The following is a 23,279-nucleotide window of genomic DNA, read 5'->3' on the forward strand; positions in this document are numbered from 1 at the left end:
CGCTTTCGTTCCGTGACGTCACGGCGACTTGGCGCACGTCGGAAGAAATTCAAAGTTTTAATGAGACTTATTTTATATTTCTCGAAACTGAAAAGTTAGGAAAGGCCTGTAGTAAATCATGTTTCCGAGGTAAAGAAGATAAAGTGATCAGAAGAAACGCCGTTCAATGAGAATCAGGCGCCGGTGTTGTCCGTCCATCCTTGTCATTGTTTCCATTGCCGAAATGCCTCTTGACCGTCGCCCTGTCCCCTGTCTGATCAGGAGTGCTGATGAAGGTCTCCATCCTAGATGCATTTGGCATGTTATCTACCACTTTATAATATATAACCACCGCATATACAAAAAGGTGCTGGAAAAGGGCCAGTAACATCATGAAGAAGCCCACACACCCTGCTCCTGGACTGTTTGTCTCAGTCCTGTAAGGGAGGAGGTACGTGGCATCCACACCGGGACCATCAGACTCAAAAACCGACTTTCCCCAAGCAGTAAGGCTGCTCCCCACCACCACTTCCTGTCAGAATCACTTTATGTACAGACACTCGTGCCTAGTGTCAATTTATGGACATACAATCAATCTATATATAAGCTATCTTTTATGTATTTATATTTACTGCATTTTTAAAAATTATTGTGTTCTTTATCTTACTGTATTTTTTGTGCTGCATTGGATCCAGAGTGACACTTGTGTACTGGAAATCAAAGTGCAAAGTAAGTTTATTATCAAAGTAAATATATATGTCACCATATACAATCCTGAGATTCATTTTCTTGTGGGCAATGGCAGTAAATACAAGAAACAAAATAGAATAGGTGAAAGACCTCACCCAACAGGACGGACGACAACCAATGTGCAAAAACTAAACAACAAACTGCACTAAACAATCTTGAATCTTTGTGAAATTTTGCCCCTCAAGCTTCCTTTTACTTTTTTCTCCCCATTCATCCTAATCTTGTGCACTGGAGTTTCAGACTCACATGCCATGTGAAAAAGACTAAGTATCTACTCTTTCCCTCATAATCTTATAAACCTCTATATTTGATCCTTTAGCCTCCTACACTGCGATGAGAAAAAACCTAGCCTACTCAATCTGTCCTTATAACTAAAGCACCGCTGTTCCGGGTAACATCCTGGTGTATCTTTTTTGAACTATCTAATCCTACTCCATCCTTCCTTTAGGGTGGTGACCAGAACTGTACAAATACTCCTGATGCAGCATGACCAATGTCTTTTACAGCTGTAACATGACAGCCCAAATCGTACACTCAGTGTCTTGATATACGAAGGTAAGCAAAGATCACAATTATGGTAAATTTATTATCAAAGTGCATATATGTCACCATATACAACCCTGAGTTTCATTCTATTGCAGGCAACCGCAGTAAGTACAAGAAACACGATAGAATCAATGAAAGACCTCACCCAACAGGGTAGGCAACAACTAATATGCAAAGAAAAACCCAATAAACTGTGCGAATAAAAACAGAAACAGGAAAAAAAAGATGGTTTGCTGGCCTTTATTAATCAGAGCATTGAGTATAGGAGTTGGGATGTAATGTTGAATTTGTATAAGGCCAAATCTGGAGTATTGTGTACAGTTCTGGTCACCGAATTATAGGAAGGATGTCAATAAAATTGAGAGAGTACAGAGGAGGTTTACTAAAATGTTGTCTGGGTTTCATCTCCTAAGTTACAGAGAAAGGTTGAACAAGTTAGGTCTTTATTCTTTGGCGCGTAGAAGGTTGAGGGGAGATTTGATAGAGGTGTTTAAAATTATGAGGGGGATTGATAGGGTTGACGTGGTTAGACTTTTTCCATCGAGAGTGGGGAAGATTCAAACAAGAGGGCATGGTTTGAGAATTAGAGGACAAAAGTTTAGGGGTAACATGAGGGGGAACTTCTTTACTCAGAGAGTGGTAGCTGTGTGGAACGAGCTTCCAGCAGAAGTGGTTGAGGCAGGTTCTATGTTGTCATTTAAAGTTAAATTGGATAGATATATGGACAGGAAAGGAATGGAGGGTTATGGGCTGAGTGCAGGTCGGTGGGAATAAGATAGGGTAAGAGTTCAGCACGGACTAGAAGGGCCGAGATGGCCTGTTTCCGTGCTGTAATTGTTATATGGTTAAAAAATAGAAATAACAATAGTAAATTTAAAGGCATCCATTAGTCTTGCGAGACCATGGATCTGTGCCTGGAAAGTCTTCACTCTCCAGGGCGCAGGCCTGGGCAAGGTTGTATGGAAGACCAGCAGTTGCCCATGCTGCAAGTCTCTCCTCTCCATGACATTGATGTTGTCCAAGGGAAGGGCATTAGGGCCCATACAGCTTGGCACCAGTGTCGTCGCAGAGCAATGTGTGGTTAAGTGCCTTGCTCAAGAACACAACACGTTCCCTCAGCTGGGGCTCGAACTCACGACCTTCAGGTTGCTAGTTCAATACCTTAACCACTTGGCCACGTGCCTACACTAATAATAAATAAATAAACAATAAATGTCAAGAACATGAGATGAAGAGTCCTTGAAAGTAACCCCATAGAGTTTTGGGAACAGTTCAGTGATGGGGGGGGGGGGTGGTGGTGAGTGAAATTATCCCCTCTGGTTCAAGAGCCTGATGGTTGAGGGGTAATAACTGTTCCTGAACCTGGTGGGGCAGGTCCTGAGGCTCCTGTACCTTCTTCCTGATGGCCACAGTGAGAAGAGAGCATGGCCTGGGTGGTGGGGGTCCCTGATGATGGATGCTTTCCTCTGACAATGCCAAATGTCCATTTCATTAACTCAACTCTGTGCGATTTTCTGAACTATTCAACCTCTCCCCCCACCCCCCCCAGCTCTGTCTCTGTACATCAATGTTCCTGAGGCCCTTGCCATTTTACTATATACCTCCTGCCAGGATTTGACCTCTTAAAATGCATTACCTCGCACTGGTCTAATTGAATGTGCGCCAATATCCGTAACACTTCCTCATATCTAGGATCCTTTTGGATCTGACATGATCCAGAATATCAGAATAACCCCAAACTCTCCAGCTGCTTTTACCTTCACCCATGTGAGTAACGACGAGGAGCATCCTTTTAGGCTCTACACATGATTTCCCTGCTGGTCCCTAAGGGGACCTACTCTTTCCTTACCTACCCTCTTGCTGAGATCAGGGGATTCCTATCCTTGCTGTGGCTGGGTGGAAAGATGAAGTGGTGCTGAAGGTATCAGAATCACGTTTAATACCGCTGGCATATGTCATGAAATTAGTTGTCTTGGGGCAGCAGTACAGTGCAATATATAAGAAGAAACATGAGTTACAGTAAGTATTTATATATAATACAATAGCTAAATGAGCAGTACAAAATAGGAATAAAAAAGTAGTGAGGTCATGTGGAAGGGTTCAATGTCCATTCAGTAATTGGATGGCAGAGGGAAAGAAGCTTTTCCTGAATCACTGAGTGTGTGCCTTCAGGCTTCCATACCTCCTACCTGACGGTAGCGATGAGAACAAGGCATGACCTGAGTGATGGGGGTCCCTAATGATGAATGCTGCCTTCTTGAGGCTTGGCTCAAAAAATCTATTTATCCGTTGGATACCTGCCATCTTTACATGGTCTGGTCAGACATAGGTTATTTTTTCTGGAGCAGCGGAGCTGAGGAGAGATCTGATAGAGGTTCATAGGATTATGAGAGGCATAGGTTGTCATGGTCCGGATCAGGTACCCTTTAAATTTACTTTGTATGTGTTACAATCCGGACGGTTGACTCCCTGTTTCCCTTTGGTTCCCTGTTTTCCCGTGTCCCTCGGGCTTGGTGATTGGAGGCAATTTACTCTCGGCTGAACCGGCAGTTTATAAGTCTCCGGCTTTCAGCTGTTCAGCGCGAGAGCGTTAACAAAGTCACTGAAGGTACTGTGAGCCAATGTGATCTGGCCAGAGCAAGCCTAGTCTCTCCCCAAAGCAAGTGCCAGCAAGCCGCCTTCTCTTGCCAGAGCGGGTCCGTCAAAGTTAACCCGCCGGGGTGAGTCAAAAGCTCGCTGCGGCTTGGAGCGTACTGGAGCCCAGTTATAGTTCTGTCCATCATTGTGTGGTCTCCGTATCCATGTCATGCGTCTAAAAGGGGTCCCGGCCCTGTACCCTGGAAGGGTCCTGACCCTGTGTCAAGTAGAGTCCTGACTCTGTCCTGTGTCTAAGGAGGATTCCCGGCTCAGTGTTTTATGTCCTGTGTCTGAGTCTGTCCCGTGAATATGAAGAGTTCCTGGCTCCGGAGGCTTCAAGTATCAAGTCCTGGCTCTGGGGGGGCGGGGTTCAAGTATCAAGTCCTGGCCCTGGCAGCTTCAAGTATCAAGTCCTAGCCCCGAGGTCTGTGATTCCGAGTCCTAGCCCAGACCCTTAGTCCCAGCCTAGTCCAGGGCCCAAGTCCTTGTCCATTACGCTATTCCTGCTTCTGCTTTGCTCTCCTTGTAATGAGCAATAAACTCAATTTAAGTTAACCTCACAAGATGTGTCTTGCATTTGGGTCCACCCTTGCTCCCCACCTTTGTGACATAGGTAGAGTAGGCAGACAGTATTTTTTTCCTAGGGTTGAAATGTCTAATACCAGAGGATACGCATTTAAGGTGAGAGGGGCTAACTTCAAAGAGATGTGTGGGGCAATTTTTTTTTACACAAGCAGGATGGGTGCCTAAAATGTGCTACCTGGGGTGGCGATAGAGACAAATAAGGCAAAAATCTTAGAAAGGTGCATGAGGAAATGGAGAGATATGGACATCATGTAGGCAAAAGGCATTAGTTTAGTGGTCATTTGATATTTGGGCTGAAAGGCCTGTTCCAGTTTTGTACTATTTTGTTCTGTGTGTGATTCCAATCTCACACCAAGCATGGCTGATTCTTGTCTGGTATCTGGTGGATAAGCTGTGTCAAACTTCAATATTCTCTCATTGATTCTTCCCTTCTCAAAGTTAGTGCTGTGGAAATACAAACAACACATAGGTTGGACGGGGGCTAATGGTCACAGGGCAGATAGGGATGGGCAATGAATTCCATTCTTGCCTCTGAAGAAACTAGTTTTGAAAAGCCTGCTTTGTCCAATCAGACACAGAACACCAATGAATTTCCTTTCAATGCTCAGCTCTCTTTCACACCAGTGCTGTTAGATGCTGATGTTTTTGGTCAGAAGTCAAAAATGAGGCATAAAACTTGTTGCATATGGTCACTTATTAAGTGCTAAGAGAACAAAAAGATTGGGAGAATAGAGCAGCGAAAGCAGAGCTTAGTAGTGAGGGAAGGAAAAGGCAAGAGAGGAAGCAAAAAGATTGATGCACTGTGGTTTAGCCTTCCTATACCAAGTTGTTACCAGCCCCCTCACCGGGCTCATATGCAAACTTGGCTCGTTGGCTGGCTTTGCTAATGGCCACGTGACATAGCGGTGAAAAAGTCATTATCATAAACAATATTTGTCCAGGGTCGGTGTGATTTGGGGTTCAACCAAACAAGGAAGTTCGGATGTTCCGCTTAACTTTACCACGATTTGAGCAAATGCTGTGTAAATACTACCCATATGCAATTATCAGTTGGCAAGAAAAAACAGATTGTACATCACATACAATTATAAGGAAAGTGTATTTACTAATTCCAGCTTTATCAAAAGTTATTAAGAGAAAGAAAACGCAAACACGAGGAATTCTGCAGATGCTGGAAATTCAAGCAACGCACATCAAAGTTGCTGGTGAACGCAGCAGGCCAGGCAGCATCTCTAGGAAGAGGTACAGTCGACGTTTCAGGCTGAGACCCTTCGTCAGGACTCTCATCACCAATCACCAGTAGAGCTTTCCATCTTGGACTCCTTTGACTTGCAAAGAACTCCTTGCAATCGCATCTTTCCGTCGGATCGAATCCTACGGCTGTCTCTCCTGATCTTATCTTCCCTGCATCTCCCACCAAAAAGACCATGAACCCCACCAGTGTTTGTCACAGATTTCTCTCTGCCCAGCTATCTCCAGAACCTTCTTCCAATTCCACCATCCTGATTGGCTGACACAACATTCCTAAGTTGAATGTTATAGCCCCTTATCTTTAGTCAAAACCAAAACATTCTACCAGCAGGACACTCTGCTTTTACAGAAAGCCACTAAATGAAATACCCCACAGCCTTAGCAGTAGAAATCTTAACCAGGGTATTATACCAGCAATAAATACTATTCAAATTTTGTAGATAAGAGTTACCAATCAGATAGCTCCTATTCAAATAATGTGATACCCAAGAAGCTTCCAGAAAGAGACAGAAGAACTGTAACCACTAGGAAACATACTGAACAATTGCACATACATAGGTAACTATATAAAATGCAAACAAGCATAAGAAAGTTCATCTACAAGGAAAATAACAATTATACAGTCTAAACCAATGCTGTCAGTTAGCCTCTCCCTCTTCCTTGTATTAATTTCATACATATATAAATATGCCCTCATGCCCATCCTCTCAGCATCCATCAGCAAGGACCCCACCATCCAGGCCGTCCTCTCTTCTCGCTGCTGCCATCGCGAAAGAGGTATAGGAATCTCAGGACTCACACCACCAAATTCAGGAAGAGTTATTACCCTTCAAACCTCAGGATTTTTAACCAGAGGGGATAACTTCACTCACCCCGTCACTAAACTGTTCCCTCTATCCAAAGTCTCACTTTCAAGGACTCTTTATCTCATGTTCTCGATATTTATTGCTTATCTATTTATTATTATATTTCTTTTTGTATTTGCACAGTTTGTTGTCTTTTGCATGTTGGTTGTTTGTCTTGTTATAAGTGGTTTTTCTTTGATTCTATTGTGTTTCTTTTGTATTTACTGTGAATGCCTGCAAGAAAATGAATCTCAGTGTTGGACATGGTGACATAAATGTACTTTGTTTATAAATATAGTTTGAACTTTAAACTTATAGTGCAGAAAGTATTTGGCTTTACATCCATGATTACAATATAAATTAAATAATAGACAGACTTGCTGAACAATAGGATTGTGCTTTTAATTTGACACGTTCTCTGAGAGCATGGAGTGTACAAGACAGCTGACGGAAAAATCTGATTTATTGCTGTGAGCACATACAGTGAAACAATATTATTTTCTTTTGTTTGTAGAACAGTGTAAACGAACGCCTATTACGAACATGATTTAATGTAACAAAGTACAATCTTGGGCCAGGCTATTTGGTTTGTTTTTATTTTTAGAGACTGCAGTACGGAACAGGTCCCTCTGGCGTAACGAGCCGCGCTGCCCAGCAACCTGCCTGTTTAACCCTGCCTAATCACAGGACAATTTACAATGAATCACAATCAGAATCAGCTTCATTATCGCTGGCAAGTGTTGTGAAATTTATTAACTTCGCAGCAGTTCAATGCAGAAAGATAAATAAAGGAAATAAGTAAGTAAATCAATTATAGTAAATATATATATACTGTATAATAGATTAAAAATAGCACAAAAACAATAATTTATATATAGTTACTAAAAAGTGAGTTAGCATTCATGGGTTCAATGTCCATTTCGGAATCGGATGGCAGAGGGGAAGAAGCTGTTCCTGAATCACTGGGTGTGTGCCTTCAGACTTCTGTACCTCTTTCCTGACAGTAAAAATGAGAAGAGGGCATGACCTGGGTGATGGGGTCCCTTAATAATGGACATTGCCTTTCTGAGGCACCGCTCCTTGAAGATGTCTTGGGTACTATGGAGGCTAATACCCAAGATGAAGCTGACTAATTTTACAACTTTCTGTAGCTTCTTGCGGTCCTGTGCAGTAGCCCCACCCCATACCAGACAGTGATACAGCCTGTCTGAATGATCTTCACAGTACATCTATAGAAGTTTTTGAGTGTTTTCGTTGACAAACCCAATCTCTTCATACTCTTAATGAAATATAGCCGCAAACACGAGGAATTCTGCAAATGCTGGAAATTCAAGCAACGCACATCAAAGTTGCTGGTGAACGCAGCAGACCAGGCAGCATCTCTAGAAAGAGGTACAGTCGACGTTTCGGGCCGAGACCCTTTGTCGGGACTAACTGAAGGAAGAGCTAGTAAGAGATTTGAAAGTGGAAGGGGAAGAAAGAGATCCAAAATGATGGCATGAACATTGACTTCTCTAACTTCCGCTAATGCCCCACCTCCCCCTCGTACCCCATCCATTATTTATATACACACATTCTTTCTCTCTCTCTCTCTCTCTCTTTCTCCCTCTGTCCCTCTGACTATACCCCTTGCCCATCCTCTGGGTTCCCCCCACCTTTTCCTTCTCCCTGGGCCTCCTGTCCCATGATCCTCTCATATCCCTTTTGCCAATCACCTGTCCAGCTCTTGGCTCCATCCCTCCCCCTCCTGTCTTCTCCTATCATTTTGGATCTCCCTCTCCCCCTCCCACTTTCAAATCTCTTACTAGCTCTTCCTTCAGTTAGTCCTGACGAAGGGTCTCGGCCCGAAACGTCGCCTGTACCTCTTCCTAGAGATGCTGCCTGGCCTGCTTGCGTTCACCAGCAATTTTGATGAAATATAGCTGCTGTCTTGCCTTTTTAGCTGCATCGATATGTTGGGATTACGTTAGATCCTCAGAGATCTTGACACCCAGGAACCTGAAATTGCTCACTATTAACCTACTAATTGGTATGTTTTTTGACTGGGGAGGAAGCCCATGTGTCACAGGAAGGACACGCAGACTTCTTACAGAGGACACCGGGATTGAACTCCGAACTTTTGACTCCCCAAGCTGTAATGGTGTTGTGCTAACTGCTATTTTAATCATGATTTAGATTATAACATCATTCTGGTTTAAATTTAATTGAATTGCAGGCATGCCTACAATATAGTAAAATCACATTAACCAATAAGCACAGCATACTTATCACATTCACTTGCATATTATCAACAAGAGACTTGGCACTCTGACTGCCTTCTCCTTTCTCCTCCCCCTGGCCCCCCCCCTCTCTCTCTCTCTCTCTCTCTCTCTCTCTCCCCCTCTCTCCCTCCCTCACTCCCTCTCTCTCTCCCTCCCTCCCTCTCTCCCTCTCTCTCTGTCTCTCTCTCCCTCCCTCACCCCCTCTCTCTCTCCCTCCCTCCCTCTCTCTCTCTCTCCCTCCCTCCCTCTCTCCCTCTCTCTCCCTCTCTCTCCCTCCCTCCCCCCTCTCTCTCTCTCCCTCTCTCTCCCTCCCTCCCCCCTCTCTCTCTCTCCCTCTCTCCCTCCCTCCCCCCTCTCTCTCCCTCCCTCACCCCCTCTCTCTCTCCCTCCCTCCCTCTCTCTCTCTCTCCCTCCCTCCCTCTCTCCCTCTCTCTGTCTCTCTCTCCCTCCCTCCCCCCTTCTCTCTTCCTCTCTCCCTCCCTCCCCCCTCTCTCTCTCCTTCCCTCACCCCCTCTCTCTCTCCCTCCCTCCCTCTCTCCCTCTCTCTCTCTTCAGATGTAATCATGCAGACACCATTCCAGCGTCAATACTTCATTAGTAGTTGGAGGAGATTTGTATGCCACCAAAAACTGGCAAATTTCTACAGTGGAGAGTGTTCTGCTGGTTGCATCACTGCCTTGTACGGAGACTCCAATGCACAGGATTGCAAGGTGCTGCAGGGGGCTGTAGGCAATCATAGCCAGCTCCATCATGAGCATAACCATTCCCAACATGAGGACATCTTCAAAAGATGGTTATGAAGAAGCAGCCATCATTAAAGGACCCTCACCATCCCAGCCATGCTCTCTTCTCATTACTACCATCAGGAAGGACATACAGGAACTTGAGCACCCACACTCTTCCCCTCTGCCACCAGATCTATGAATGTTCCATCAGCACTACCTTATTCCTATTTCGTATTATTTATTTATTGTAACATTTTTATTTCTTGCACTGTACTGCTGGCACAGAACAACAGATTTCACAACATATCTCGGTGATAATAAAGCTGATTCTGATTCTGCACACTTCCTTTGGCATACTCCTCACTCCACATACTGACCACCCTGTGGATGGGTTTTCATCCGTGATCCTCACCCGAATTCACTTACCACCTGTCACTGACTATAATCAAGTGCTTGAGATACTGCCTGATGCCTTCTTCAGACGGGGAGCAATCCATCCCGATGCATTTCAAATCATAGTCGGGGACTTCAATCAGGCTTGTTTGAAGAAAACCCTAGCCAGTTACCACCACTATATAACCTGTTGTACCACAGGTCCCAACACACTAGACCACTGTTATATTCAAATAAGGAATGCCTAATATTCCATGCGCAGACCACATTTCAGGAAATCTGTTAACATGGCTGTCCTCCTATCTGCATACAAGCAAAGACTAAAGAATAAAGCTCCAGAGATTAGGACAACAAAGAGGAGGTCATGGGAGGCAGAGAACAGCTATGGGATTGCTTCGAGTCGGTGGACAGGGCCGTGTTCTAGGACTCATCTGTGACCTGAATGGATACACCATGGTTGTCATGGACTTTAAAAAAGCAGCTGCAGACAAATGTGTCCCCACAAAATCATTCAGTCTTTCCCAACCAGAAGCCCTGGATGAACCATGAGATCCACAATCTGCTGAAGGCCAGATCAGAGACTTTCAAGTCTGGTGACCAAGAAAGTTACAAGAGGTCCAGGTACGATCTCTGGAAAGCCATCTCACGGGCAAAGTGGCAATGCTGGACTAAACTTGAATCACTGAAGGATGCTGGACAGCTGTGGCAGGGCTTGAATGTTGTCACCAGTTGCAAAGTGAAATCAAGCAACATTGGTGACAACAGGGTTTTGCTTCCAGATGAGCTCAATGCCTTCTATGCTCGCTTCAAGTGTCAACACATGGAGGGACTATTACAAACTCCCATAGCCCCTGATGGTCTTATAATTTCAATCTCTGAGACCGACGTGAGAGCAGCCTTCGGGAGGGTGAACCCATGAAAAGCATCTGGGCAAGACACAGTACCTGGCCAAATACTAAAGACGTGTGTTGATCCACTTGCTGGAGTATTTACTGAGACCTTTAACCTCTCTCTTTGGCAGTCTGAGGTACCCACCTGTTTCAAGCACCCAGGAGCATTTACACCCACAGTGATGAAGAGTTTTGAGAGGTTGATGATGAAGCATATCAACTCCTGCCTGAGAAGCGACTTGGATCTGCTCCAATTTGCCTACCGGCACAACAGGTCCACGGCAGATGCCATCTCACTGGCCCTTCACTCAACCCTGGAGCATCTAGACAGTAAAACATCAGGATGCTCTTTAATGACGACAGCTTGGCATTCATCCCCTCAAAACTGATCAATGAGCTTCAAGACCTTGGTCTCAATACCTCCTTGTGCAATTGGATCCCCGATTTCCTCACTTGCAGACCCCAGTCAGTTCAGATTGGCAACAACATCTCCACAATCAGCACTGGGGCACCGCAAGGCTGTGTGTTTAGCCCCCTGCTTTACTCACATTACACCTATGACTGTGGCTAAGCACAGGTCCAATGCTATATTTAAGTTCATTGATGTCTTCACTGTTGTAGGCTGAATCAAAAGTGGTGACATAGGAGGAAGATTGAAAATCTGGCTGAGTGGTGCTACAACATCAACCTCTTACTCAATGTCAACAAGACCAAGGAGCTGATTGTTGACTTCAGCAGGATGAAATCAGAGGTCCACGACCCAGTCCTCATAGGAGGATCAGCAGTGGAGAGGGTCAGCAACTTTAAATTCCTCAGTGTTCTCATTCCTGGGCCCACCATATAAGTGCAATTATGAAAAAAGCACAGTAGTGCCTCTACTTCATTTGTGAAGATTTGGCATGACTTCTAAAATTTTGACAAACTTTTATAATTGTGTAGTGGAGAGTATATTGACTGGCTGCATCACAGTCTGGTATGGAAGCACCAATGTCATTGAACGGAAGATCCTACAAATAAGTAGTGGATACGGCCACTGCGGAGCTGCATCCATTATCAGGGAACCCCCACTACCCAGAGGACATGCTCTCTCCTCACTGCTGCCATCGGGAAGAAGGTACAGAAGCCTCAGGACCCACACCACCAGATTCAGGAACAGTTAGTACAACTGAACTATCAGGCTCCTGAACCAAAGGGGATAACCTCACTTGCCTCATCGCTGAAATGTTTGGGAGAGTTTAAATTAATTTGGCAGGGGGACAGGAACTGGAGTGGTAGTGCTAAGGATGGGGTAGTTGGTTTACAAACAGAGGCAGTGTGTAGTGAGACTGCTAGCAAAAAGAGGCTGTTGATAGGGCAAAATTGTAGTAAATGGGATGAATCGCAATATAAAAGGCGGACAAAATTGAAAAGGGTGAATACGAGACTAAAGGTATTATAATTGAGTGCATGGAATAATGTAGATGAACTTGTAGCACAGTTAAAGATTGGCATGTATGATGTTGTAGTCAAAGGTTCAAAGGTCAAATTAATGTCAGAGAAATGTATACAATGTACATCCTGAAATGCTTTTTCTTCGCAAACATCCACGAAAACAGAGGAGTGTCCCAAAGAATGAATGACAATTAAACATGGGAACCCCAAAGTCCCCCTCAGCTCCCCCCTCCCGCGCTTTCATCGCTAATTTGTGGCTGAAAGAAAATTACAGCTGGAAGCTTAACATCCAAGGATACAGATTGAATCAAAAGATAGGCAGGTAGCAGAGGGGTTGGGGTGGCTCTGTTGGTAAAAATGAAATCAAATTAGTAAGAGGTGACATAGGATCGAAGGTATAGAATTGTTGTGGGTAGAGCTAAGGAACTACAAGGATAAAAAGACCCTGATGGGAGTTATATACAGACCTCCAAACAGTAGCAAAGACATTGGCTATAAATTACAATGGGAGATAGAAAATGCATGTCAATAATGTTATGATAGTCATGGAGGATTTCAATATGGGAAAATCAGGTTGGTGAGGGGAAACTTGTAGAATGCCTACAAACACGAGGAATTCTACAGATGCTGGAAATTCAAGCAACACACATCAAAGTTGCTGGTGAATGCAGCAGGCCAGGCAGCATCTATAGGAAGAGGTACAGTCGACGTTTTGGGCCGAGACCCTTCGTCAGGACTAACTGAAAGAAGAGCTAGTAAGAGATTTGAAAATGGGAGGGGGAGGGGGAGATCCAAAATGATAGGAGAAGACCGGAGGGGGAGGGATGGAGCCAAGAGCTCTTCTTTCAGTTAGTCCTGACGAAGGGTCTCGGCCTGAAACGTCGACTGTACCTCTTCCTGGAGAATGCCTACAAGATGGCTTTTTACAGCAGCTTATGCATGCTTGAGCTCACTAAGGGACAGAAACATAGAAACATAGAAAGCCTACAGCACAATACAGGCTCTTCGGCCCACAAAGCTGTGTCGAATATGTCCTTACTTTAGATCTACCTAAGCTTACCCACAGCCCTCTATTTTCTAAGCTCTATGTATCCATCCAAGAGTCTCTTAAAAGACCCTATCGTTTCCGCCTCCATCACAGTTGCCGGCAGCCCATTCCATGCACTCACCACTCTCTGCGTAAAAAACTTATCCCGACATCTCCTCTGTACCTACTTCCAAGCACCTTAAAACTATGCCCTCTCATGCTAGCCATTTCAGCCCTGGGAAAAAGCTTCTGACTATCCACACGACAAATGCCTCTCATCATCTTATACACCTCTATCAGGTCACCTTTCATCCTCCATCGCTCCAAGGAGAAAAGGCCAAGTTCACTCAACCTAGGCCAAGTTCTCATAAGGCATGCTCCCCAATCCAGGCAACATCCTTGTAAATCTCCTCTGCACCCTTTCTATGGTTTCCACATCCTTCCTGTAGTGAGGTGACCAGAACTGAGCACAGTACTCCAAGTGGGGTCTGACCAGGGTCCCATATAGCTGCAACATTACCTCTCGGCTCTTAAACTCAATTCCAGGATTGACGAAGGCTAATGCACCGTATACCTTCTTAACCACACAGTCAACCTGCGTAGCAGCTTTGAGTGTCCTATGGACTTGCACCCCAAGATCCCGCTGATCCTCCACACTGCCAAGAGTCTTACCATTAATGTTATATTCTGCCATCATATTTGACCTACCAAAATGAACCACCTCACACTTATCTGGGTTGAACTCTATCTGCCACTTCTCAGCCCAGTTTTGCATCCTATCAATGTCCTGCTGTAACCTCTGACAGCCCTCCACACTATCCACAGCACCCCCAACCTTTGTGCCATCAGCAAATTTACTAATCCATCCCTCCACTTCCTCATGCAGGTCATTTATAAAAATCCTGAAGAGTAAGGGTCCCAGAAAACAGGTCCCTGAAGCATACCACTGGTCACTGGCCTCTGTGCAGAATATGACCCATCTAAACCACTTTTTGCCTTCTGTGGGCAAGCCAGTTCTGGATCCACAAAGCAATATCCCCTTGGATCCCATGCCTCCTTACTTTCTCAATAAGCCTTGCACGGGGTACCTTATCAAATGCCTTGCTAAGGCATTCAGCTATTCCATATTGGGTGTTGTGCAATGAACTGGAATTGATTAGAGAGCTTAAGGTAAAAGAACCCTTAGGGGACCAGTGATCATAATATGACAGAACTCACCCTGCAATTTGAGAGGGAGAAGCTCTCATCCACGATTACCATCACTGCCTCTCTGAGCAGCCAGGGCCGTCAGGTGTTGGCTGTAGGGGAGGAGGTCCTTTTACAAGACGTTCCCAACTGTACAGGCTTCTGGCATTTAGATGCTCTAACTCTGGAGTATAGAGAGCTGGTATGGCCTCTTTAAGGTTTAGGATGGTCCTGCTAATTGGCAGTCATGTTTTGGGCACCAAGAACTGAGTATTTAAAAGGTCACCTGAACTGAGGTGCTGCTTGGGTTGTAAATCTAGTCAGCTCCATCTTGGGTGCTAGCCTACAAAATACCCAGGACATCTTCAAGGAGTGGTGTCTCAGAAAGGCAGCGTCTATTATTAAAGACCTCCAGCACCCAGGGCATGCCCTTTTCTCACTGTTATCATCAGCTGGGAGGTACAGGAACCTGAACGCACAAACTCAGTGATTCAGGAACAGCTTCTTCCCCTCTGCCATCTAATTCCTAAATGGACATTGAATCCGTGAACACGACCTCACTTTTCTTAGTATATATTATTTCTGTATTTTTTCATGATTTTTAATCTAGTTAATATACGTACACTGTAATTGATTTACTTATTATTATTATTATTTTATTTCTTCTGCATTATGTATTGCATTGAACTGCTGCTGGCTAAGTTAACAAATTTCACGTCACATGCCGGTGATAATAAACCTGATTCTGATATTGTCTAGCGTTTGTTTTGTGCTCAGTTCTCGATCCAGTTTGATACCGTAGGTATGGGCCACTGGAAAATTTTGCTGGAGGGGTAGTTATGGGGGACAAGGAAATGGTGGAAGAAATTAATAAATATTTTGCGTCAGTCTTCACTATGGAAGACACTAGCAGTATGCTGGAAATTCAAGAGTGTCACAGGGTTAGAAGTATGTGAAGTTGCCATTACTGCGGAGAAGGTTCTTGGGAAACTGAAAGGTCTGAAGGTAGATAAGTCATCTAGACTAGATGGCCTGCACCCCCGTGTTCTGAAAGGGGTGGCTGAAGAGATTGTGGAGGCATTAGTAATAATCTTACAAAATCAATGGATTCTGGCATGGTTCCAGAGGACTGGAAAATTGCATATGTCACTTTGCACTCTTCAAGAAAGGAAAGAGGCATAAAAGGAAATTATAATTCAGTTAGTCTGATGGGAAGATGTTGGATTTGATTATTAAGGATGAGGTTTGGGGTAGTTGGAGGCACATGATGAAATAGTCTTATATGAGAGGAGTGGCCTTTGGGAGAAAGGGAAGGAGGAAGGGCACCAGAGGGAGGTGATAGGCATTTGAAGAGAAGCGGTAAGAAGTCAGAGTGGGGAATTGAAGAAGGGGGAGGGGAACTAATTCCTGAAGATAGAGAGATCAATATTCATGCCATCAGTTTGGAGGCTATCTAAGTGGAATACAGTATGAGGTGTTGCTCCTCCAACCCGACAGTGCCCTCACTGTGGCAGAAGCAGAGGCCATGGTCCGACATAACCATCAGGTTGGAGGCTAACAAGTTGCTCTTGTTTGGGCAGAGCATGCACGGGGATCTGCTTTCTTATTCCTTATTTTCTCTTTTATTTCAGCTACACTTCTGCCGTATAAAACTTTGGCTAGGCCACACTTGTGTGCTGTTCTGAGCGCTACAACACAAGGAAGATGTGGAGACTTTGGAAAGGGTGCAGAAGAGGTTTACCAGCAAGTTGCCTAGAAGAAGAGGTTATACAAACTTTAATTGTTTTCTCAGGAACATCAATGGCTGAGGGGTGACCTGATAGAAATTTATAAAAATAAGAGGGGTATTAATTTGACAGGATGGAAATGGAGGGGACAGGTTTAATGTGAGAAGGGGAAACTTTAAAGAGGATTTAGTTTTAGATTATGAGGACACACAGTCCTCTTTTATTGTCATTTAGTAATGCATGCATTGAGAAATGATACAATGTTTTTCCAGAATGATATCACAGAAACACATGACAAACCGACTTAAAAACTGACAAAAACCACATACGTTATAACATGTAGTTACAACAGTGCAAAGCAATACCGTAATTTGATAAGAACAGACCATGGGCACGGTAAAAGTCTCAAAGTCTCTCGAAAGTCCTATCATCTCACACAGACGGTGAACCTCCAGCGCCGCAAACTTGCCAATGCAGCATCCCGGAAGCATCCGACCACAGTCTGACTCCGAGTCCGTCCGAATACTCCCATCCTCCGACCAGCTCTCCGACACCGAGCACCATCTCTGCCGAGCGCTTCGACCCCGGCCCTGGCAACAGGCAATAGGCAAAGCCGAGGATTTGGGGCCTTCCCCTCCGAAGATTCTCGATCGCACAGTAGCAGTGGCAGCGAAGCGGGCATTTCAGAAGTTTCTCCAGGTGTTCCTCCGTGCTTCTCACGGCTGTCTCCATCAAATCAGGATTGTGCACGGCATCCTAGTTAACACATATCGATATCAATTCAGAACGGCTGCGCGCGCTGCGTCACGTCGCCATCTTCTCCTCCTTCCTTTTATGATGCAAATGTTTAATTTTTACACAGAAAATTGTAGGTTCCTGGAATGCACTACCAGGGGAATTGATGGAAACAGAAACGACTGTGGTAGGTCAGCAGGAGGCAATTAGGCAGGCACATGAACAGGCAGGAAATGGAGGGACATGGATCACGTGCAGGCAGATGGGGTTAGTTTGGATTTATCTTATGGATGGCACAGAGCAGGTGGGCTGAAGGGCCTGTTCTGCACTGCAGTGCTCTATATTAATATTCTGACTCTTTCCCTTGTGATAAATGCTTATGATTTGCCAGTTTTGTTAAAGATGAAGTGGTGCTGTTTGTCCCAATCCCATCAGGGAGGAGGCTATGTAGTATACATGCCAGGACCACCAGATTCAGAAACAGTTACTTCCCCCAAGCAATAAGGCCGATCAACACCTTAACCCATTAGCCCATCCCTCCACATCCCCTACCACCACTACTTTATCATTTCCTGTCAGTCACCTGATAGACAGACACTCCTGTGCCTAGAGTCACTTTGTGAATGTACAATAAATCTATGTATATGAGCTACCTTATGTACTTATATCTATTGTGTGTTTTTATTATGGAATCATAGAGAAGTACAGCACAGAAACAGGTACTTCAGCCCATCTAGTGTATGCCAAACCATTTAAACTGCCTACTCCCATCAGCCTGCACTGGGACCATAGCCCTCCATATCCCTACAATTCATGTACCTATCGAATCTTATCTTAGTTGTTGAAATTGACCTCACGTGCACAATTTGTGCTGGCAACACATTCTGCACTGTCACAATCCTCCGAGTGAAGAAGGTTCCTCTCATGTTCCCCTTAAACTTTTTAGCTTTCACCCTTAATCCATGATTTATAGTTGTAGTCCCACCGAAACTCAATGGAAAGAGCCAGCTTGCATTTACCCTATCTATATCCCTCATAATTTTGTATACCTCTATCAACTCTCTTCTCAATCTTCTACATTCCAAGGAATAAAGTCTTAACCTATTCAATCTTTCCTTATACAGTAACTTAGGCCCTCCAGTCCTGGCAACATCCTTGTAATCTTTCTCTGTAGTCTTTCAATCTTATTTACATCTTTCCTGTAGGTAGGTGACCAAAACTGCACACAATACTCCAAATTAGGCTTTACCAACATCTTAAACAACTTCAGTTATGTGTTATTTACCTCATTGTGTTGAATCGGATATGGAGTAACAATTACTTCATTCTCCTTTACACTACTGGAAATGACATTAAACAATCTTGAATCTTGAAACTATGGGAATTTGCAACAATTATTCTTACACTAAATGTAGATCTTGTAATAAGTACCTCTATGTAAAATCAAAAGGAAGGTGGGAATATAGATATGCTCATCAACTCTTTCTTAAATTATCAAAATTATCTCTTCAAGTGTTGTGAAGCAGGTTTATTCACATAGTGTTAAATCATTAGTTATTTTTAGTATTAACAGCTGAAAATACATTATGATTATGAAGACACATAGTCCTCTTTTATTGTCATTTAGTAATGCATGCATTAAGAAATGATACCTAATTTCCTCCGGTGTGATATCACAAAACACAGGACAGACCAAGACTGAAAAAACTAACAAAACCACATAATTATAATATATAGTTACAACAGTGTAACAATACCATAACTTGATGAAGAAGTCCGTGAGCACAGTAAAGTTCATCAAAGTTTCTCAAATGTCCCACATCTCACACAGACGGGAGAAGGAAGAACTCTCCCTGCCATGCCGACCACAATCCGACTCTGAGTCATCCGAAAACTTCGAGCCCTGATCAGCTCTCCGACACCAAGTACTGAGCACTATCTCTGTCTGAACGTTTTGACTTCCTTCTCGGTCGTCAAAAGCAGGCAAGGCCTTTGAGGCCTACCCTCCGAAAGATTCCGAACCACACAGTAACGACAGCAGCGAACGGGCGTTTCAGAAATTTCTCCAGATGTTCCTCTGTGCTTTCACGTCCATCTCCATCAAATCAGTATTGTCCATGGCCCCTATTTAAATCTTGACATAAGGAAGTTTCAGTCTTAGTTTTATTTAAAATAAAATGACAAGATGAAGCCATAAGGTAATGTTGCTTAGGGGACATCATTAGAGAGCATCGTTATGCAGGTGACATACAATTGCATATCATCTCGGTTGAGTCTGATGATAATAGCACCTGATCTTCTCTGACTTCTCTGACTCTGATAGTATCAATTCCAAAGAAGTAGCATACAAATTAGCCAGAGAAAGTGGCTCACCTGAGGACTGGGAGAAATTCAGAGTTCAGCAGAGGAGGACAAAGGGCTTAATTAGGAAGGGGAAAAAAGATTATGAGAGAAAACTGGCAGAGAACATAAAAACGGACTGTAAAAGCTTTTATAGATATGTAAAAAGGAAAAGACTGATAAAGACAAATGTAGGTCCCCTGCAAACAGAAACAGGTGAATTGATTATGGGGAGCAAGGACATGGCAGACCAATTGAATAATTACTTTGGTTCTGTCTTCACTAAGGAGGACATAAATAATCTTCCAGAAATAGTAAGGGACAGAGGGTCCAGTGAGATGGAGGAACTGAGCGAAATACATGTTAGTAGGGAAGTGGTGTTAGGTAAATTGAAGGGATTGAAGGCAGATAAATCCCCGGGGCCAGATGGTCTGCATCCCAGAGTGCTTAAGGAAGTGGCCCAAGAAATAGTGGATGCATTAGTGATAATTTTTCAAAACTCGTTAGATTCTGGACTAGTTCCTGAGGATTGGAGGGTGGCTAATGTAACCCCACTTTTTAAAAAAGGAGGGAGAGAGAAACCGGGGAATTATAGGCCGGTTAGCCTAACGTCGGTGGTGGGGAAACTGCTGGAGTCAGTTATCAAGGATGTGATAACAGCACATTTGGAAAGCGGTGAAATGATCGGACAAAGTCAGCATGGATTTGTGAAAGGAAAATCATGTCTGACGAATCTCATAGAATTTTTTGAGGATGTAACTAGTAGAGTGGATAGGGGAGAACCAGTGGATGTGGTATATTTGGATTTTCAAAAGGCTTTTGACAAGGTCCCACATAGGAGATTAGTGTGTAAACTTAAAGCACACGGTATTGGGGGTAAGGTATTGGTGTGGGTGGAGAATTGGTTAGCAGACAGGAAGCAAAGAGTGGGAATAAACGGGACCTTTTCAGAATGGCAGGCGGTGACTAGTGGGGTACCGCAAGGCTCAGTGCTGGGACCCCAGTTGTTTACAATATATATTAATGACTTGGATGAGGGAATTAAATGCAGCATCTCCAAGTTTGCGGATGACACAAAGCTGGGTGGCAGTGTTAGCAGTGAGGAGGATGCTAAGAGGATGCAGGGTGACTTGGATAGGTTGGGTGAGTGGGCAAACTCATGGCAGATGCAATTTAATGTGGATAAATGTGAAGTTATCCACTTTGGTGGCAAAAATAGGAAAACAGATTATTATCTGAATGGTGGCCGATTAGGAAAAGGGGAGGTGCAACGAGACCTGGGTGTCATTATACACCAGTCATTGAAAGTGGGCATGCAGGTACAGCAGGCGGTGAAAAAGGCGAACGGTATGCTGGCATTTATAGCGAGAGGATTCGAGTACAGGAGCAGGGAGGTACTACTGCAGTTGTACAAGGCCTTGGTGAGACCACACCTGGAGTATTGTGTGCAGTTTTGGTCCCCTAATCTGAGGAAAGACATCTTTGCCATAGAGGGAGTACAAAGAAGGTTCACCAGATTGATTCCTGGGATGGCAGGTCTTTCATATGAAGAAAGACTGGATGAACTGGGCTTGTACACGTTGGAATTTAGAAGATTGAGGGGGGATCTGATTGAAACGTATAAGATCCTAAAGGGATTGGACAGGCTAGATGCGGGAAGATTGTTCCCGATGTTGGGGAGGTCTAGAACGAGGGGTCACAGTTTGAGGATAGAGGGGAAGCCTTTTAGGACCGAGGTTAGGAAAAACTTCTTCACACAGAGAGTGGTGAATCTGTGGAATTCTCTGCCACAGCAAACTGTTGAGGCCAGTTCATTAGCTATGTTTAAAAGGAAGTTAGATATGGCCCTTGTGGCTACAGGGGTCAGGGGGTATGGAGGGAAGGCTGGGTTCTGAGTTGGATGATCAGCCATGATCATAATAAATGGCGGTGCAGGCTCGAAGGGCCGAATGGCCTACTCCTGCACCTATTTTCTATGTTTCTATGTTTCTATGACTTCTGGTTTGGCTGCAATAAACAAGTGGATGAGCAATAATTTCCTAAAAACTAAATAAAGGTAAAACTGAAATACTTTTGGTTGGTTTAATGCCAAAAGAGATAAACTTCTTGATAAACTTGGGAACTTGGCTCCCTTGTAAAATCAGAAGTAACAAGCCTAGGTGTTGGTTCAGATCTGAATTTTAAATCCCACATAAAGAGAGTGACCAGAGCAGCATTTCTACATACGGCAAATGTATGTTCACTTCTGTCGTGTAATGATGCCAAAAAACTCATTCATGCTTTTATATTGAATAGATTAGATTACCGCAATGCATTTTTACTAGCCTTCCAAGGCAAACTGACAAACTTCAACTCAATCAGACTTTTAACAAAAGCCAGGATTTGTTAAAATGAAATGGATCTTTCCTGTACTAGCTGCTCTGCACTGGTTTCCTGGCCACTTAGAATTGATTTTAAAGTTCTCTTACTTATCTTTAGAGACTGGGATCAGACTGCTTCACAAAATCATTTTTGCTTTATGATCCTGCTTCAGCTCTCAGGTCTTTTTCTGCTGGTTTCTTAAAATTTAAACAGTCTCTTTTGGCAGGTCAGCTTTTTCGAACTGCACTCCTAAACTGTGCAATTCAGTACCTAAAACTATAAGGGATGCAGACTCAGTTGACACTTTTAAACATGAACTCAAAAGGTTTATTTAACCTTTTAATTAATAATCTTTTTAACTTTTATTTTCATGTTTATTTTTATTTTTTATCTTATTTTCATATTTGTGCTTTTATCCCATTGTAAAGCCCTTTGCACTACATCATCTGTATGAAAAATAAATAAAGGTTGCAATATTGTGTTCTGTTCTGGTTGCTTCATTATATGAAGGAATTGGAAGCTTCAGAGAAAGTGCAGAGGAAGTTTACCGGGATGCTGCCTGGATTAGAGAGAATATTTTATGAGGATAGGTGGAGTGCACTAGGGCTTTTCTCACTGGAGCAAAGGAGAATGAGAAGTGACGCAGTAGCGGTGTACAAGGTGGTAAAAGGCATAGATTGAATGGATTGCCTGGAAATGGCTGATAAAAGGCAACATAATGTTAAGGCGATTGGAGGAAATTATAGGGGAAGTATAGGGAAGATATCAGGGGTAATTTATTTATTTATTTTTACACAGAGAATGGTGGCCAGGGATTTGGTAGAGGCAGATAAAATCAGAACATTTAAGGAACTCTTAGAGAGGCACATGAATAACAGAAAATGAAGGGGTGTGGGGTGGGCAGGGTAAGATTGATTTTAGAGTAGGTTAAAATGTTGGTACAACTTCACAGGCCAAAAGAATGCTGTAATGTTCTACTTTATATTCTTTGTTCTATGAAGTAGATAAGCATTTGATAGGAGGAAAGTAAAAGGAGGAAACTGCATCCAGAAAATTAAAAGGTGTTTTCTCTTGTTTGAAATTTGTTGAGTGTTTTGCCTTCAAGGCTAATCAGTGGTCATGGGTACCAGCTGCTCAGTACATTACTATGTGGAGCTGGAAACATGGTCTGTCTCAGACCAGAAAGCTAACCTACGGTTGCTTTTTTGTTACTTGTGGTTGTATTGACTCTGCTTTGCTGGAAAGATCACAAGTAATATCCCTAAACTGGATGAAGGAAATGGTTTGGTTTGAGGAAGCCAACTTGGTCAGTATATTGACCAGTGATCCAATTTGCTTGGTCATCAGTAACAAGTTAGCTTGTGAGTTTGTCTGCATTTGTTTCAGAGTATTATCGGCCTGCGCAAGACCAATTTTAATACCTTTGATATCAGCCATTCCAGAAACTAAAGCTTCTTGAATTCCAGCCATTCCAATCTGAAGTGCACTCTTGATGTCTACCAGACCAGTTTTTACAGTGTTCTGCAGGTTCGACAGGCCCGACTCAATTGTATTTTGCATATCAATGAGCCCAAACTGCACGACATTCTGCAGAGCTGCCAGATTGGTCTG

General features: G+C 43.6%; 1 long non-coding RNA gene across 1 annotated transcript; it reads left to right on the forward strand.

Moving 5' to 3' along the window:
* Window positions 1-22: 22 nt before the first annotated feature.
* On the forward strand, window positions 23-17,237 carry LOC134337737 (uncharacterized). Its single transcript, XR_010016056.1, has 3 exons — window positions 23-129; window positions 1,178-1,284; window positions 16,137-17,237. It is a non-coding gene; the product is annotated as an uncharacterized LOC134337737 (long non-coding RNA).
* Window positions 17,238-23,279: the final 6,042 nt, after the last annotated feature.

Source organism: Mobula hypostoma, chromosome 25 (assembly GCF_963921235.1).
Source record: "Mobula hypostoma chromosome 25, sMobHyp1.1, whole genome shotgun sequence".
NCBI classification, from domain to species: domain Eukaryota; kingdom Metazoa; phylum Chordata; class Chondrichthyes; order Myliobatiformes; family Myliobatidae; genus Mobula; species Mobula hypostoma.